The sequence below is a fragment of the Gallus gallus genome, chromosome 5, assembly GCF_016699485.2.
Source record: "Gallus gallus isolate bGalGal1 chromosome 5, bGalGal1.mat.broiler.GRCg7b, whole genome shotgun sequence".
In the NCBI taxonomy this organism is placed as follows: domain Eukaryota; kingdom Metazoa; phylum Chordata; class Aves; order Galliformes; family Phasianidae; genus Gallus; species Gallus gallus.
In genome coordinates, this window is record NC_052536.1 from 38279999 (window position 1) to 38296061 (window position 16063).

General features: G+C 40.9%; 1 long non-coding RNA gene across 22 annotated transcripts in view; it reads right to left on the bottom strand.

Moving 5' to 3' along the window:
• Positions 1-16063, bottom strand: part of LOC107053519 — a 182685-nt gene that overhangs the window by 90036 nt on the left and 76586 nt on the right. For 4 of the 22 annotated variants that reach the window (XR_006939510.1, XR_001466841.4, XR_006939508.1 and 1 more), the window contains one exon: positions 14811-14978. The exons of the other annotated variants lie outside the window; for them this stretch is intronic. This is a non-coding gene — a long non-coding RNA (uncharacterized LOC107053519). The remainder of the gene's footprint in view (positions 1-14810; positions 14979-16063) is intronic. 22 annotated transcript variants of the gene reach the window in all.

A 16063-nucleotide genomic window follows, 5' to 3' on the forward strand; every position in this document is an offset into this window, starting at 1 on the left:
TTTAACAGAACAGTAACAATACTTAGCAGTTCTTCCCCCGACATCCACATCTCGTTTTCCTCCACTAATGGCACGAAATGCAGATAGCTGTCACTGTTCTTAGACTGCAGCTGGGAAAACTGAGACAATGTAAGGAAAGCGATCTTCCAAAGTCAAATAGAGCAAGGATCCAAACAGAGGCTTTCACAACTCTCCAACCTCTGTACTGTTTACAACCTCATTGTTTTACAGATGCTCTCAATCATGAGCTAAAACTTCCATCAACCCACCTACATGGCTGTCCATGAACTAGACATCTGCCTCATCTTACTGAAGACAATTCTGTTAGGGCTCAGGAAAAGCAAGAATACCCTGCAATACCAGCTCAGTCTTATCTTCAGTTTTTGGCTCTGCAGACTGCTGGCTGCTTTCCCTTCACAGGTATCCAGACACAGAAACTTAAGCAATATGAATTGCTTTGCTGACGACACCCTATGCTCAAGAACATCAGCAAATGGAAGAAGCGTGAGTATTATGAGGAGAAATCCTTTGGAGCCTGGCAGGAACCAGATATACCATGTGACAAAATGCAACGAAAAATGCAACTCCAGCCTGGAAGAAGGCAACCGAAAAACGAACATACAACTTAACACACCTGGTAGAACTAAGCATGGCCACAGAATCCTGAAATCATTCACTCAACTTGTTATAAGTAGCTTCATGAGCGGTACAGTGAATGAATCTTACCTTCCAGCTGCCTGCTGTGTGCTGAATTTAGTGTGCTCCACATAAAAATATGTGAACTCCAATGAGAGTTTTTCCCACAAATAGGACACTCATGCACCCCTTCTAAAGGACTATCTACTGTTTGTTTAAAAAGGGATGAAGAAATGGAACCTAGTACACATACTGAAAAATCTTCTCTGTCCAGGGAACTTACCGGGACCTCACATATTTAAGAATTCTGAATCTCTATCAGTTAAGTCATTTGGAATAACAGATGCAAAACCAGATTCTCCCACAATATGGGGAAGGAGTGAAAAATGATAGACAGACAGTCACAGAAAGGTAGTGTGATCACTTAAGCCTTGTTTTGTTTAGAAATGACTTCAAGGATTCAAGGAATCTTTAGATTTGGTAAAGAGAGAGTTTACCAGCAAATTGGTGGGTCTTTGAATTATGAGAAGATTTGCATTATGAGAAGGGGATAAAGGAAGACAATGACACTGAAAAAAAGGCAGCACTATTTCTTCGGCACCAAGAATGATGTGCAGAGATCCAGCTCAGAATTATTCTTTTCAGATAAGGATGAAGCTTGGAAACAGCAAGACTCACAGCAGGATGAACTGGAAGAACAGTAAATTGAAAAGGAACAGTCTCCCAGGATTTCATGCCATTTGCTTGAGGGCTCTGAAGGAAATCAAGAATAGAGAGGCCTTGCTGCTAACACAAAGCAAATTACAGCAATAGAATTCACTACTCTAAAGAGTTACTTCCTGTCACCTACCCAACTTTTACAGCACAGTACAATGGCTGAAGTCCCTTGAATTAGTGAGGACAAAACCAGGCACATCCAAACAGAAGAGCCTCTTCAGCACGCCTCTGCATTTCCATACTGTTGGTTACATGATTATTTTTCTAGCCACTCCTGACCTAGTTATTCCAAATGGGCATTAAGAAGACTGAAGAAATCTCCTCTGCCAGAAACCTGAAGTTTTGAAATGTTTTTTTTTTTTTTTCTTGATTGGTCTGGCCCTTTCTTTCTTCACACGCTAGTTGACTTCTCTGCATCCTGCATAGCCTGTTCTTGCCTCCACCCATGAACATGCTTTCTCCTCAAGTCAAAGTGGGTGATTCAAGCCCCATGCCTGATTTGGAAAGCAATCAAGGTGTCACTGCTCTAATGCTGACATTAGCTCACACACTGATGAGCTTAGCAAACACTTGAACTGGAGAAGGGGATGCAAGAGAGGACTTGGAGAATTAGATACCGGTCATGCTGGAGGAAGAGGTAACCCACTGGGACCTCTCTATGGCCAAACACTCAGATCCTCTAGCAGCTGCCTACCTCTTAGTCCAATCCGGGACCTTTCTTGTCATATGAAATGAGTTTTTAAAATGCATATTTAACTTCATAGAATTTATATGCCACTGAGGAGAAATTCACACCCTCCCTCCAAATGAAAGAAGCAAGAAATAAAATCCTGTCCTTGATTTAACCTTTTACATGCACTGCCTCAGCTGGGATGGAATTCATTCAGAAAGGATTTATTTTAACTTCGTTTCTAAATCACAAGATAGCAGTGCCCACCCAGATCAATTACAGCCTCCAGAAGCGTGCAGCAGCGTGGCATAGCCTAGTGACCCTTTTATCACTCAGTTCCCAGTGACTCCTTCTAAAGATCCCAATGTACAATGCTCAACTTAGACCATTTGTCTGAGTTCTGTGGAGCACCACACTTTGCTATGTAGCTTTTCTGGGTTGCACCTCTTTGTTCAGACACTGAGGACCTTTATCTTGTTGTGCTGGACCTTATCATCAGTGTGCCAACGAGCAAAGCATAGGGTTACAGTTCCAGCTATACGCAAGGTCCTCAACACAAGGCAGCCTGCTGCACATCTCTAGCAAGTATTGATCCTACAGGAGGTGCTGGGTACCCCACAGGAGGACATACAGGGTTAACATTCTTGAATTCCTGCCCAGAGACAAATGGTTTGTGTTGAGGAACCGCTGCTGGGAAGGAAGAAAAAAAAAAAGGCCCTTTTTTATTATTCCGAGGTGCATTTTAATTTGCACAAGCGACAATGTGTCTGTGATGGATTACATGAAGAGAAACATTACAGCCCAGCAAGCTCGGCAAGGAAAAAAAAATAAGGGAGATACGGGGAGGATTAAAAACAATCTATTGCAATGCAGAATTCTGATAAGGGGTCCATGGTGCTTTCAGAGCAAGAGCAGGTGGAGCTCAGAGTACTGAAAAAGAGAAGGGGCTTGGCCTAGGGTGAGGGCAGGCTGGATGCACAGATTGAAAGAGACTTCCTGGTCATACAGTCCCGTCTCTTTGGGCTACCATCATAGGAGCTCTTTCATGAAAGACCACATTCCATCTTAAAACTCATTCTATTTATTTTCCCTTGGAAGGATGTTCCAGAATCTCACTTCTCTGATGCTTAGAAACCTTCATTTAATTTCCAGACTAATTTATTCTCAGACAGTTTATACCCATTTGTTCTTGTGCCAACATTGTCCTTAAGCTTAAATAGCTGTTCTCTCTCTTGAGGGTTTTGTGGTTTGATGTATTTATAGACAGAAATCATAGCCCCTCTTTCCTCATTTTACCTGACTGAACTACCAAAGCTCTTAAATCTTGTAAAACAGGCTTCCCATATCACTGGTCACCTTAGTACCTTTGGGTGCTCTGTTCCAGATCCTGCCTGTCCTTTCGGAATAGTGGTGACTGGAATTGTGTGTGCCATTTCAGGAGCAGTTGTAACAGGCTCTTGGGCAATTGCACAGTAGTTCCTCTTGTCCAGTGGAAGCATCTCAACACTGAAAATGCCTCCCAGCTTCAGTTTTTCCATCAGCACCATACTGATCATTTGGCCAATGTCATTAATGTTAAGACAAATCAGAGACCTGGAAAAGCCTCCTTTCAGCACTACCTGCTGCTGTCCCCACTTCAGTCACCCTTATGTTTCCTCCACTAATCACCGTAACACACCTTATTAAATGATTTTCTGAATTCATGATAAACAAACTCTATCCAGTTATCAAAGCTAACTACCTCATTGCTTTTTATCCCATTTCCTGTTCAGATCCTTTTCCTTTAAGAATAAAAACTACTGTATAAGCTAGAGAAAAATCCCCCTTGCCTGCTAATGGTTTATGACACACAGATAGGGAATTCTGTCCCCTTGTTTGGGGGAGAAATGATGATACGCAGTGGTCTCCTTATTACAGTTCTATAATTTCTTACTCGTTACATGGAGTCTCAGCAGCATAACCAAGCTCTTCGTACTCCTCCATCTTTTTAAATTTCACCTTTCCTATTTCTGAACTACTATGAAAAAGCATTTCTCCAGAGATACTGGTGCCTGGAATTAAAGAAGATAGATTTCCATCACTTAGGGATGGAGGTATTTAACAACAATATAGATGTACCTTGGTAGGTGGCCTGAGGAATGCCCTAGCACAGCAGGAAAGACTCAAGAAAGCAAGCTGAATTAGGCGGCCTCTTGGTAAACCAAAGTACCACATTTTTGTATTGTGAATCACAGAGTGCATTTGAAGTGACCACAATAAAGATTTATGAGTTAACTTATACGATGCATCTTATTATAAAGACCCAGACACATCCACATGAAAAATGAAGAAACCCCTCCCAGGACATCCTCATTAGTAAGCACATAAATAGAGCCAGGCTAGTCCAAAATTTATCTAAGCTCCAGTTCAGAGTGGTACTGAGCACCTGGAAACACCAGCAACTTTCCCTGGATGCTACACAGACTGAAGATCATTTCCAAACAGAAGCTGAAAGCCTATTCTGATGAACCCTGGAGTCTTTTCCTGCAGAAGAAAGAGATGGACCCCTTAAAGGTCAGTGCAGCTGGGCTCTGATAAACAAAATGAATTGTTTCTGTTGAAAACATTTGGCCATCGATGCCTGTATGTATATATGAGCATACTGCAACGTAAACACTTATCTATTTTTACTGTGCTTCCATAAATGAAATGATTGCTAAAACTTTCTGGGAAAGTGTGAGTACTCAAAGCCTAACAACTCCAGCTCGAGTGTGCTCAGGTTTTATGAGGCTGCCATCACCTGTTGTGAATATAAACTCACCCAGGCTCCAGAAAATCAGGCTGTTCTAATTTCTTCTGCCCTGTTAGTAAGAAACGCTCTGCTGTTTAAATTCTGCCTACCCCCAACTAATGCTACAGGAACAACACAACTGTTCTCTTGCCTTCCTGTGCATTCCAAGAAGTCAGTTTAGACCCATTTGGTTGCCAATGGAGGAACAGCATCCTGTATCCTTTTTTGTGGTCCTGCTGCCTCAGTAGAACTGAAGTACAAGATCACATGCTTTTTTTCTTTTTTTTTTTAATTTCAGAGTCAGTAAGGTTAACTTAACACAACTGCTAACAAGAAGGTTCTAACATTTTCAAAGATAGTCTTCAAAAATGTACTTTCCTTCCCCCCCCCCCCCCCCACCATGATCTGAGACATCCCAGCCCTCCCTGTTAATAAGTTGACTGACCACTTTTCAGAGAAGAGCTGAATGCTGTTACTCTAAGACCCTAGAAAGGTCGGTGTTAAGCCTATGTCATGTCACAGAAGTAAGAAATGACAGAGTCAACTTCCAGTGAATGCTAAGTGAAAAAATTAATAAAGCCAAGACTATTATCTCCAAAATTCATGTGCCTCCCTATGCCTTGCTGTCCTTCTGTCTGAGCTGTTTGTAATCAGATGTTTTGCTGCATGCGTGAAGGAACCACGTCCCTTCCTGTAACATACATAAACTCCACTTTCTCTTCAGTGGGGGGTCAAATGTGTTCCTATAAATACATTTTCCACAGATAAAGCATACAGTATTATTTGGCAAACTAAATGTCAGCTAATTAGTAATTGGCAAATAGAGACTGAATACAATAGATGAGTGGTGAATGCTTTAGGCTCTTCAAATATTAAGTCCATTTCCTTTTCACTGATGTTAGCGTCAGGGAAAAACAACACATCTAAAATGGGCAACAGAGACTACTTGTAGGCAACCATTCTGAAATACAGCCATTTCCCTCTTTCCCAGAGCACCTAAACCCTGTCAGCTCCTTTCTCTTTTAAGTGAGGTTTAGGCAAGCAAGCAGCATGGCCTAATTGGTATCTTGATGCAATAGACACATAAGGGGATGGGTTAAATAGCTCTGTGATAACCTTCCTCACAGATATTTGTTTTCAAGACACAGGATGTGGCAGGTAACATTAGTGCAGCCTAGAGATCTCTTGATAGGAGAAGGGCCCTTCCTCGCAGTGATAGTACTGCAAACATCCAGTCACCCAAGCACGGTCCATCCATGGAATGAACAGGCAGTTCTTTGCCCTGTTCTGGTGTCACCCAACTGGGACAGGAGGGACAAATCTCCTCTCCTGACTCCTGAAAAAAGTGCCTTCACAAGCAAGATGGCAGTACTGAAAACAGGCAGCAAGAAAAAGGGTTGACAGCCATTGCTCCTGCCATAGCTGCTCTGCAGCAAAAGCCTCAGGTATATCCTTTTGCCACATCCAGTACGGGTGTAAAAAAATTATTCTACTCCAAATCCAGTGGTTTTCTACCATTGAAGGTCTTCAATTTGCTTTTGCTCCCAGCTACCAGAGTCAGTATTGTTTTAAAGTGGAGAGAAGATAGATAGCTGGCATCACACAAAAGACTAGAAGGTAGTACAGAGAACACAGAGGTCTTGCTTCTCATCTCGTATGTGTGAGCCCTGGGCATGTAGCTTACGGGCAACTAACAAACAGATTTAAAAGAGGGTGAGATGGGGTGGGAGGCAAGACAGGCAAGCCCATAAGTCTCTCTACTCTGTACCCTTACCTGACAAAGGCAGGTCTCAGGCTACTCAATAATTGCCTGCTTCTTCCTGGAGCCTACATGTTTACTTTTCTCTGTGATACCATATTGGTGTTTGCCCAGAAAACACAAGCTGCTGCATGGAAAAGGTAATTTTTGGCAGTCAAGTCCTGAAAATGATGAAAAAATTCCTTTAAAGTCCTTTCTTTGTCAAAATGTATACTGCCATGAAACAGTGGAACTATCAGAGCATCTAAAAATGTAAGTCCAAAAAAGATTCAAGGCAATCTGAGGTCACTGCTTCTTTCTCTATAATAAAACTGCTGTGAGAATAGTAGGGATTTCTAGGGAAAACTCTGAACATTACATCACTCACACAGGGATTTTCAAGAAATGAGACAGCAGAGGTAAGTTGTGGATCTGTCATTTCAGTGTTCAATATATGCCAGGTCCTCGGGAGGAGCCAGCTGGAAGATTAATCTACTATCCAACCACAGTTTTAAAATTATGCTCAAAAAATACAGGTCAGGTGTCAAGAATCTTTACCTAAAGGTGACCGCCACCCAAGTGGTGTGTTAGATGCTAACCCAGTGCTCAAATGACTGGGGACAGGGGGAATCTCAGTTACCCTGTAAGTCATGAAACAAGTTAGGGGCTAATCCCATGGGTAACGGGCGACTTTGACAAGGTTCAGTCAAATGCTTTGCATTATTAAAAAACAACGTCTGGTTACAATTACTAAAGAACTCTCGAGTTACTTTTAGAGATTATATACAAAACTTTGATGTGACAATGCTTATGTTTTCATGTACTATACTCCTCCTGCAAAAATGAGCTCATAGTATCATTGGTCATCAGGGTGATGTGGAGTGACATTATTGATTACAGAGTTACGCAGTTAATGCCAGCAACCATTCTTTGCCTGACAGGACAGAGGGAGTGCATATGAACCACGTGGAGTGGGCGTGCCATGCTCAGTTAGCTTCTCTAACTGTGCCTTTATTGAAAGATGCTTGTGATTCTCCCTGGTCAGAAAATACCACTAAGGGTTTTAAAGAATGAGAATAAAGAGCGAAAATGAGAATAAAGAGGGAAAAATAAGAAGAAAGGTTTCCCCTGCTCTTTCCCCCAGAAAGATGAAAGACACACATGAATTTACGTGTTACCTTTCCCAATCATGTTTTGCTGTAAATACCCTATTTCAAAAAGCTGCACTGTAAAATCAACTCGTTTTGTTTTTCTGTGAATGCATAATGGCTACTGCCTCTTAGGTGGAGGTGGCTATACCCATTGCAGAGTGTGCCAGCTATCTCTTTGCTCATGGGTTCTGGCACCAGCCAATTCCTCTGTGTGATTTATCACTTGATAATCCATCTACTCCATCTATTATCCTGCAAAAAAATCAGTCCTGGACAGACGTTTTCTCTGCAGCATACCATGCAGAGCTGTCACTTCGCCTGTCCTGCTCTCAGCAGAACAAGGGAATTTTGTCTTTGTGGATTCAGTAAGTTCCATGGCAATTTAGTAGAATATCTCAGTAGTGAAAATAACAGGTCTGAGCACATTAGGTTAAATGCTTAAGCATTTCTCTTCGCTTGTGGTGGCTTCCAGTTTAGGGTTTGACAGCTTTTATAAGTTATATGTAAGTTAGTTCTCATGAATCGTAAGCTACTTAAACACCAATTAATGAAGCCTCCAAAAATGACCTTCCTGAATCAAACAAATCTGTTCCCTCCATGCCAAACCGATAAATGTGACATACATTGGTTTCAAATACTCCAAACGTAGCTGGTACAAACATACAGTAAGCAATAATTTATGTTGTGAAACAATATATTTAAGCAAAATAATGCTTCACTGCATACCAGTTCTTTGATGTTTGAAATTTGTTTCTAGGACTTTTAGGTATGCAATGCATGTACAGACCCATCAGCATCTAAATAGCACACCAGACTTGAACTGCCCTACATAATATCAGTGTTTTTTTTGTGCTAAAAAGATACAACAATACATTCAACTCATTCTCCTGAAGCTGACATTTGCTTATTAGTACAAGTTTGGTTTAAGGTGATTTCATGTATGGAATCACTGAACTCAACAAAAATTTCTTGTGTGGACCTGGTTTAAATTATCACATTTGGGGCCCAGGTCAGTGCTTCCATATTTGTAGACACCTTGCTGGGAACTGCTGTAATGTAAATATTAACACTGGTGAAGTATATGCAGAAAAATTACACACTGCAATAGAAATTAAAATTCTCCTGCCTACAGCTGTGCAGCCCACAAAATATCTCTAGTCCATAAAAAGCTCTATGTACAATAAAGAGAAAGAGAAAAAAGAGAAATATGCTTTCCTTCAAAGGCTCCACAAAGAGCAGCTCATCCTTTCAAGAACAAGTCTTTCACCTTTGATACAGCTGCACTGAATCTAGAATTTGTCACATGCTTAGGGAGAAGACCCACAGATTCAAAGAGAGTTCAGGTTGGGGAAAATAATTAATTTCTATTCCTCTCCTTCAATTCTGTCAACCTCACAGAGGGAGGTGCCAGAAAACATTACTGCCCTCCCTTTCTTCAAATTAAAAAGAAAAAAAAAAGTAGATGTGGAGGAAAGGGAAAACAAAGATACAGAAAGAAACTGGCAAGGGGAGGAGTAGGGACAGGGAGCTGAGAAGCAAGAAGAAAAAAGCATTTGTAAAATTAAAAGGCAGGGCCCCATCAGATTGTGTCGGGCAGGGGAAAGCGTGTCGTAGGCAGGAGTAATTGGTAATCGGAGCAGAAGTGAAGAAGGGGATGATTTATGGGAGCATGGAGACAGGGGTGGAATAATTTTTGGAGCAGAACGGGGAACTTACTGAACGCCTGAAACTCAGCTACTTATCCACTCGTTCTCGTGATAAATTAGCTCTTGTTTAAAGTAACCGGAGCTCCATTTTTCATTCTGATTACTACACTTGATATCTCTCTCTCTCCTTCTGTTTCTCTCTGACCACTGCCCCTTAGCAGGTTTTCTGAGCTGAAGCAATGGGTTTATGGAAACTCTTCACCCTTCCATTACACTGTTCCCCCCTGCCTTCCAATTACTGTAGGGTTAACTCTTTAAGTTGCTGTGTGTTTCTCTCAGCAGCTTAAACTCTTTCTCAAGGTTGACCTGAGAGCATATGGAACATGGTCCTCAAATTATGCTATGATGGGGGTACATGTGTGCATATGTGTGTGTGTGTATGTGTGTGTGTGGGGGGGATGCTTGCATGAATACCAATCATCCACAGTGGTATGCCATGGCTTCCAGCATTTGTGTGTGTGCTTGGCACACCTTTGGAAAGCAGCAGTGAATCTGGCACACAGGCTATTACTAGGAATAATTTATTTCATGGTGCCTTTCAAACCACTCCTACTCTCTCAGGTGAGACACAACAGGTAAGACTGAAACAAGTAGCAGAAAGAAAGCATACAGAGACCGTAAGAAAGACTGGATGACTTAAAGACAAACTCATCTAAAACACTTCCAAGAATAAATGGTAAGACAAATAAATAGTAATAAATATCAAGTTCCTCATTGACACCAGAATCAGTTATTTTCCTAAAAGCATTAACATACTGAAGTGGATTACAAGAAGAGATTTTGAAGGAGGAAGTGCTTCTGACAGTCAGTTCAGGGAAGACAAAAGACAAAGTAGAAAGGGTACCAGAGGAGAGAGACCTACCAGGGTCCTGCTACCTTTTCCTGTAAGAAAGACGTGAAGAGCATGCTGCTGAGAATACTCAAGTATAGCATACAAGAACAGACAAGCCAGGAGGTGGGTTATTATTGCCTTTACTCTAGAACTAGGATGTAAAAAGAACAAGAGGTTCACTAAAATTTATAAATGACAAAGTAATTTTTCCACACACAAATAATTATCAGTTGCAGTTTTCAGCTCTACCACTATAAATGCCAGGAGCTTGACTCAACTGAAAAAGATCAAGCTGATGCACAGAGGTATCTAGACCTACGATGCTTGGTATGCTTGTCCACAACCCAGACCCTGCATAAGACACCCATTTCTACATGTGCAGGCTCAGCAGATGTGGTCCCACAATCCAGCCAACCATTCCTTAACTATTCCTTGCCTGAAGTCCTTGCACCTTCCCAATGCATTTTGTGTCAGTCATAGCAAAAGACAAGGTATCAGGCTTGCAAAGGACATCAGCTCTGACATACCACTGCAGCATATGACTTGCCATACGGGGCAGCACAGCCATAAAGGCTTGCTGAACTAATACACTGTCTGCTCCATGTGTTCATGCTCAGTGCACACACTATCACGCATGACAGTACATAACACTGGTTAAACAGCACATTCACATCTAGCTCTTCTGAAGGAGCTGTTCTCTGACAAGAGTTGTCTACCTGGATCTGTTTCCACTGTGCCCTGGGACACATCCTGCTCTGCCGACTTCAATACATTCTCCCACGTACACTTTAGATAAAACACACCGAGCCCATTTGAAATTGAGCTAATTCTAGTAAAGCTAGCATTAACTTAGCTAAGGGTTGTCTTATATTTAGATAGCCAGCAGGTAGCATAACCATATATCATCTTTGTGCCAGAAAAGATAAATATTATAGATGAGTACATTTCCAAATGAGAAAATGCACCTCAGCAAAACATATTCATACTATTGTCTCTCAGTACGTATCTTCCTTATGGCCTTTCAATGCCTATTCTTTAAACATAACAATCTCCACATTCAAGGAGAGCAGTTCCATCTCCACAGCTCTTATTTAAACTGCTATAGAACTGAGAGTTTACATGAACAATCGGACAGTGCTAAAATCCTGCTATTATCTATGTTACTCTGAGATGCATTCTTCGAATAACTAATTACAGATTGAGTTATGAGGTGTTTAGAAGAAAAGTCAAGGTAAAATCAAAAATCAGAAAAAAACTATGAACTTTGTCAATACCCAAACCAGCAGGTGGGCAGGTTGCTTGGAAACAGTGATGGAGACTCTGCCTTGAAGAAGTCACGGTCTAAGAGTCCAGGCCTCCTGAACACATACTTACAAATACATAGCTTGATCTGATTCTCACAAAACTCACCAGAAAGATATCTTTGGAAGACAAGCGTGACTGCTAGCTATTACTACCATTAGTATTTCACCAGTAATGCCTACCCAGCTACGCTGTGCAGGCAGAGACTGCAGATCAAGGCCTAGAGTAAAAAGAAGCTGCAAGAGATGCAACAGGCAAGGACAAGTTGTACCATAAAAGGGTAAAGATAATGAACGTACATTTTCTTTGAGGTGCATATACTGCACATCCTCTAACCTTGAAGGGATCCCAAGGGGTTTTGGAAAAGGGATAAGGGTGGTTCACAGTTGTTAATACATTTTTATTATATATTTTATTATATTAAGTAAAGGGCAAACTGATCACAATGAACAGACAAGGACAGGGAGATTAGCCTTACTGTAATGATGGGCAGTTTCTTACTTGGAGTTCAGACAGCTCATCTACCCACCACATTTCAGACAATGCTCACTTTATCTGTACATGGAACCCAAGTCCCATCTCTCCTCATGCTTTTGATAGCAAGCAGCTAGATTTTCAGAGATTTCAGAAAACCAAAATCGATGAAGCAAATAAAGACTATGAAAGTTTTGCTTTTATACCCAGCAACTCTCATGCAGGAGCACCTGGCATAATCTCAGACAGGAAAAGTTACACCTGAGAATCCAAATTCTTTATGGGCTTTTCGTTTTTTTTTTTTCAATTGCACTTCAACTTTGAGGCAAAGAAGTAGAAATCTGTATTTTCAGTGAAAGATTTCTCAAAGCTGTGGAACACAAAATGAAACTGTTTTAAGTAAATAAATATTAATAATAATTAAAAAGGGAATTTCTCAGAGTTACCTCAGAAGTGAAACTGTTGGATCACATAATAAAAGACAAAAAAAAAGTGAAACAAAATGTCTGTTCCTGAAAGTCCGGCACAGGGCATTAGTCCAATAGAACAGAGCTGGTGGATTTCAAAGAATAGCACTCTTATTTTCCCCTGCTTTGCTCAGTACTGATGCACAGGAGCTTCTGTTTTACATCAAAGAATGAGAGCTATCTATCCAGCAGCTTTCACAAGCTTTGGAGTACTTCAAGTTGAAAAGCATAAAGATGGTACATTAAAAGTTTCTCTGGGGAGGCCAGTTTGTTGCAGAAACACCAGACATTAACTTTAGATCCCTTACCACAACCCATATGAGGACAACTAGGAAAATAAACTTTTTTTTTCCTTCAAATGCCAGAGGAGACCCATTGTACTTACTCTTGGATCCCATTTGACAGACTTGGCATTTAAAATATGGCACTTGAAAACACAGGTGGGATAAACACAGAAGCTTCATTTTATGGAAAATTTCAAAGGTAATGGGCTACAACCCTTGTACAATAAGCTTGTGCATTTTTTTTCAAAGAAGTAAGGTAGATAGGACCTAAATCAGTCATACAGCTCAAATCCAATCTGCATGAAATTGGGCACACATGAAGTTTTACACTTGCATTCAGAGCAGCTTGGGTTTTGAAAAACAAACACACACTTATTTTTACATGCAGAGCTTGCCATAAACCATATGGAGGGAATGATTCCTTTGTTAGATTATAATGTTTTCACTTGTAATTATTTTCTAAATGCCCATTGTCATGGTGTCTTACAGCATCTGTTCCTTTCTTCTATAACCACCTGACTGTAACAATACTAAAAGTAGTTTATGAACAAATCAGCAGTAGCCTAGCATAAAATGGTGCACTAGTTACCTCTGGCATCTAACTGCCTATTATTGCCTTAGCTCCATCCAAGTCAAAAGACCGCAGGCTTGAGGTCTGAGGGTCTTTTGCACTTCAGCCTTCCTGATGAGACCATCAGCAGGGAAACTTCCCAGTGCGACTATCAGCCATTTTCTCTGCATCATGAACGCAACACCAGTTCAGCTGGGACAATAACTTATAGTACCTAGTCAAGAGGCAGTAATGACTGGGTGCTTTACTCTAAGGTATATACTGCAAACTAAATTACTACTCAGTCCATAGCAAATCAATTGAGCAATTCTTATTTAAAATACCTCAGCATCTGATAATCTAACCCAAAGGCCCACATATAGTACCTGTCTCCCTCAATGACCAAGACTATCAGGATGTAAATATAACAGTCCCTCATGTGCTGGCAAACACTTCCTCTTTACCCTAGGAGCTCACATGAGCAAGCAAGCACTACCTTTGTTGCTATCCCCTTTCAGTGTCTGTCCTGCAAAACAGCTAGACTCCAGTGGCACATACTATACTCCACGGAAAGGAACAGCTGATATATTCAGAGTTTGTCAGGATATCCTCACTTTACAAAGAAAAAAAGCATTTATTTTTTGGACAGTCAAAATTCCTTATCTCTGCTTTCTAGCTCTCTCAATAGCTAGAGAAGTCTTTATTGCTCTGTAGACAGTGAAAATTTCTCCCCATTTATCTTCTATGTCAATGGAGAAGAACTTCAGTGGAAACTTTTTTGAACAAGATCTAAAGTTCTGAGAGGTTCTTCCATTTCAGTGGGCCTTCTAAACCATGCTGGAATTCAAATAACCTATCTGATTAATCTGAGACGTCGTAGAAAACCACAGGTAGAAGGGAGAGGAAGGTGGAAAGAAGAATCCTAAGATACAATGGATACATTTATTTTTTTAAGAACTATCGTTGCACTATTCCATGCCCCCTCCCCTGGCAAAGGTGAACTGCATATCTTTAGTTAATAATTAACTTGTCATGAGTTCCATCAATATCCCATCATCTAAGTGACAGAGGGAAGGGAGGCGATGGGGGAGGTGATCAGCACGACGTGCCAGCTCTGCCCGCAGCCTGCGATCTCGTCTCGGCCATAATAAATAGGATGAAATGCGCTCCTGATAAATGCTCATGTCATGGAGAGATTTTACCTTCACTCAGAAACAATGTAATATCTCAGCTATTACCCAAAATAATTTATCAATGTGTAATAGCTTTGTGCAGAGCTCAGATAGGAGGGGAGCAGCGCTGCCCGAGATGGATGGATCCTACCTTCTGCTTTTAATTTTTAATGCTCGTAGGCAGCTTCACATTAAAGGCCAGGTGTCATATATAGACTTAATGTAAGAATGGAGTTCATGAATTCTAATCAGGAGAGAATCTCCCTCTCTCTTCTCTTGCTTTAGTCACTTCTCTTTTTTTTATTTATCAATTTTCCTCTCTACATTCCTATTTTCTTTACCTCTCTCTTTTGGTTCATTTCTTCCCCTTGTTCTTCTTCTATATTTTAATCTTTCTCTGTAATAAAATTATTCGGGTAGTTCTTTGCCACTTTGTGTCCAAAAGCTGTCCCATCACTTAAGACAGAAATGATCTACGTCTGCCCTGGTCCTGGTGTCATCGTTTTCACCTAGAAGAACAAATTCACCACTCATACTGAGCTAGAATACCAGCATTTTATATCCAGGCAAAAAAACCCAACAACATCACAGTAACAATCAAGAGTAGAAAAATCCAAATGGTGACCTCATATTGGAATTATGTTACTGAAAAGACCCTAGCTGTTAGGTGCCAGTGGAGAAGCCTCATCCCAAATCCCAGGCAAATCCAATACTCCTGCAAAGAAACATATTTCTTTGAGAAAAGATAGTATTGGGATGTGTGGATCCAATAAATGCCATATCCCAAAGCCTCCTTTTCCAAAGATTTCTAGTCTCTTTATAGCCATGTCAGCAATATGAATGTTCACCTCTTCACTTTCAATATAATGCATGAAAAAACAGTTGGTGCTCATCTCTTCTGGGTCTGCATGAGAGACATCTATTAATGCACCTTCGTAGCAGTACATAAAATCTTCAGTACGGATAACTGGACTGTGTCAGGATGTTTTATCATTAAGAATACATCATTAGAAATGCCATTATTGTATCAATACACTAAATCAAAGTATGATGCACTGTCTGGGTGAGACATACCTGAAAGCAACAGCAATGAATGACAGCATTTAGCTCTGCACAAAGAATGGAGTGGTAGGAAGGAAGAGGGGAGCACCACTTACTGGCCAGAATGTGCAATTCTGGGAGATAAAAAGGCAGTTCATACGAGGAGCAGACACGAAGATCAAGAAGTAGAGAGCGCAAAAAGTAATTGTTAGGACAACAGGTTTTATTTGCACTCCAATGTGAAGTAGGATATGATGCAGGAGCACACCAAAGCAACACTACCCAAAGCAGGAGCACTACTGCAGCTGCAAAAACCTTTTACAATCACTTCCAAGTTATGAAGACACCAGTGCTGAGGGGCTTCCTGCTTTCTGTTGAGGTAGGTAACATAAACTGCCCCATTTGTTGGTTGACAATGCTGGGAATGTAGAATGAATGACTCTCAAAAGATCCTTCAAAATAAAAGATCTCTCTCATGGCTAAAAAGAAGAATAGCAGAAAAAGGCTCTGCTGATGTTGCTCCCAGTGACCATTTCAGTAAATAAGGAGGACA